We start from the raw sequence: 3,834 nt of genomic DNA on the forward strand, positions 1-3,834 counted from the left end.
TGGGTCAAGTGGGATTAGGGCTCTCTTTCCCTCTCTCATCTTTCCTCTTTCTCTGTCCTCTACCCCTCTAGTTCATGTGGCTGGAGTCATGGCCTTCTACAAAACACAAGTTACATATCTTTTTGTTATATATATATATATATATATATATATATTTATTTATTTATTATTATATATTATTATAATATTATATATATTATATGTATATATAATATATATATTGGCTTCAGTTAGCAGTGTTAATATTTTATATTTTTATATATAAAAGGAGTATTTTAGACTCCTTCTCATTTCACTAATAATATTCCCAAAGTACTCTGATGAATTGAGCGTGGGTGAAAAGCCCATAGGGATCCTAATGGCACTTGGCCAGGTGGCAAGTGAAAGAGTGGACCTGTTTCCCTAAATATGGGAGAGGTGGTTTGTAGAAAATGATCTGAACAATCAAGAAATAATCTGATTACTTATGATTTTATGGAATGCTGATAATCGCAGCCACAGGGGAGGCAGAGTTAATATTGCTTCGCATATATTCCATTTGTACTTTTACCTTTAACGGCTCCCTTCTAGCGAGGCGGGACTGTGTGACTCCTTCTAACCAGTGGGCTGTGGGAGAAAGGGTCCATTATGATTCTGCAGTAGTCTTTTATCCCCTGCATAGTTTGCATTTTTGACAGTATAGCTATAAAATGGAGGGGCCTCTTTAAGCCAGAATCTCTGAGTGACTACGTACAGCAGAATGCCCCAATTTGCATGGGGAAAGTATTATGAACAGTTTCAGATTTGATTGTTGCCACAGCAAACTCAGCCTCTTCTGACTAAACCAAACCTCCACATTGATTTTCATCCTCTTCTTTAAACATTCTTTCAATAATTCTTTCAAACAGGAAGTATTAATCTTTTTTTCTTTCTTTTTTTTTTTTTTTTTTTAATTAGAGGAAACTGATGTTCCAAGAGGGTAAGACATTACCTGACAAGGTAATTCCATTTAAGACCGTTTGCTGTAGGTCTACGTTGCTGACTTTGCAGCCTCTGGGAGTGAGTTTTTTGAGAGCAGAGACTGTCATGAGTCAGGTGCTGTGTTTAGGAGGAGGAGAAACAAAAGAGTTGGAGATCCAGAATGTAGACATTTGCCACTTGAAAGGCAGAGAGTAGAGTCCTGGAGATACTGGGCACCATTCAGGAAGACATAAGTGGGGGAGTAGTCAAAGGGAGCACCCTTCCTTTTACTCTTGTAATCTGTACCAATGGGACATTCCACTGGGTTCACGGTACTTTTCATTAATTTCCTCATAATGAGTTGGTCGGTTATCCATACCATAAAAGAAGAGCAAAATTCCTGACTCTCCTCCTGTTAGTATGATTCCCAGCTATAATCTTCCACAGAGAGTAAACGTCAGTATCAGGGAGCACAGAGATGGCGGGATAAAGAGGGGGCAACTGGGGAGCTTCAGTGTGCTTGAGTTGAAGATGGCAGCTTGGATGTGGTAGTCAGTTCACTTATGACTGTGTCAGCTTTTTGCTCGGTGATATCAGAGAGTATCCCTAGAACCCTGATAATTTGAGAGTGGGCTAAAGAGGGAGAAGGCAAAAAAAGAGAGGTAGAGAGAGTCATCTAAGTAAATTTCACCAACCTTGTGGTTTTCCCAAACTAAATTAAAAAAAAAAAAAAGGTGGTAGTTCTTGCCTACTTCCTGAGTGCTACTGAAAGCTGCCATTCTTGAGGGCAGGCACTGCATGGTGTTGATACTTATCAGAGCATGAAGATCTGGGGAGAAAATGGGTCAGGATGAACCACTCTCGCCTGAAGCTGCATTCTTTGGGAACTGGATTTTACCAATGAGTTTTCTGAATGTGCAGCTTTTACATCTTTGTTCCTCAGACTGTAGATCAAGGGGTTCGTCATGAGGATGACCACGGTGTAAAAGACAGACACGATCTTGTCTTCCTCTGGGGATGAGTCTGAGTGGTTTCTCTGGTACACGAAGGCAAGTGTCCTGAAGAAGAGGACAACCGTGGTGAGGCGGGACGTGCAGGTGGAGAAGGTCTTGGCTCGTCCACCAACAGATTTCACCCTTAAAATGGCTATGATTATGAGCCTATAGGAGACCGGGATGATCAGGACATTGGCCAGGAACATGAGCTTGGCAAAAAAGAGGATGACAGTGGCACTTTGTGTCATGCTTGGCAGGCAAGCTTCAGCAGGGGTGGGAGGTCACAGAAGAAGAAGTCTGTCACAGACAGAGACGGTCACAGAAAGAGAAGGTGAGGGTGCATGTGGTACGCAGCATGGCCCCTGAGACCCCACAGACATAGGCTGCAGCCAACAATCCCCAGCAGGTGCCTGGAGTCATAGCGAGGTTATAGCACAATGGGTTGCTAATGGCAACAAAGTGGCCATAGGCCATCAAACACCCTGTGCCTGCACAGAGGGTGAAGAAAAAGAAGTGGGTAGCACATTGGTCATAGGAGATGACCGTCTTGCCTGTGGCCAGCGTGGCCAGGATCTGAGGGGTGATGACCGAGGCGTCGCAGGCATCCAGTAGGGCGAGGTGGCTCAAGAAGAAGTACATGGGCGTGTGGAGTTGGACACCCTCTTGGGTCAGAATGATCATCCCCACATTCCCCAGAAGGGTGACGACATAGAAAATGAGAAACATCAGGAAGAGGGGCACCGCCAGTTCAGGGTGATCTGTGAAGGCCACAAGAATGAACTCTGTCACAGCAGTGAGATTTTAGGGGGCCATAGCCTCGATGTAAGTAGGTGGCCTGAAGAGGAGAATGGAATCAGAGATTCCAGAACTGAAGGACTTTGCTTTCTTCAGTGTCAGATGTTAGGTGAATATCCCAGATATCCTCTGCTCAGAGAGAGAAGAAAATGTTTACCACCTTAAGAATCCACATCTAGCAGTTACCAGGTAGCCAGTTACCTAGTTACTATGAAAGACTTTTACCTATCTCTGCACCCCTCCTGAAATCGAACCTTGGGTCAGTATTTCTTGCTTGTTATCTTTAAGACCAGAGAACCTTAGACTATCAAGACTGGGAGGGACCATTATAGAGTCTCTCTATTCTAGAACATTCCCAACAAATTGTCATGTATCCTTGGTATGCACCGGGCCTCAGATGGCCTCTCAGGTTGGGCCCTCCTGAGTTGTCAGATGCAGAGCCTTATGCTAACCCTTTCTGTGGTGGGGACTTCTGGGGGCACCCTATCTTTGGAAAAGTCTCCCTGTTGGGAAAGCCACATGGTTTTTTCTATATCTTCTTTTTTTTATTTAAAAAAATTTTTTTTTCAACGTTTATTTATTTTTGGGACAGAGAGAGACAGAGCACGAACGGGGGAGGGGCAGAGAGAGAGGGAGACACAGAATGGGAAACAGGCTCCAGGCTCTGAGCCATCAGCCCAGAGCCTGACGCGGGGCTCGAACTCACGGACCGCGAGATCGTGACCTGGCTGAAGTCAGACACTTAACCGACTGCGCCACCCAGGCGCCCCAGTTTTTTCTATATCTTCTACATGTTTATATATTCTACACATTGATATTATGTGGAGTGAATTCCCTTTCTCCCAAGACAGTGTTAATGATCACTTTCATCTGATCTCATCTCCAAGTCAAATATTTCCAGTTAATTCCTTGTGAGTGCTTTCATAATCTACCTCTGCTCTCCTGTGAACCAGGTCATCATCTGTCTTGGGTTTCTTTTTCAAGGGTCCGAGAAAGAAAGTGATTCTGTGGAGACCTTTAGACTTATGGAGCCCTTGTTCTGTGTGGAACATTTCCTTTCCATATTAACTTAGTGAGTCCTCTCAATAATCCCGGAATAACCATT

The 3,834-nt window shown here is 44.0% G+C and overlaps 1 pseudogene; it reads right to left on the reverse strand.

The window, feature by feature from the left end:
* Positions 1-1,784: 1,784 nt before the first annotated feature.
* Positions 1,785-2,747, reverse strand: LOC124506073 (olfactory receptor 9I1-like; annotated as a pseudogene).
* Between the last annotated feature and the right edge of the window lie 1,087 nt (positions 2,748-3,834).

The sequence above is a fragment of the Lynx rufus genome, unplaced genomic scaffold, assembly GCF_022079265.1.
Source record: "Lynx rufus isolate CCGP_SWC_20201006 ecotype Redwood Valley unplaced genomic scaffold, mLynRuf1.p SCAF_9, whole genome shotgun sequence".
NCBI classification, from domain to species: Eukaryota; Metazoa; Chordata; class Mammalia; order Carnivora; family Felidae; genus Lynx; species Lynx rufus.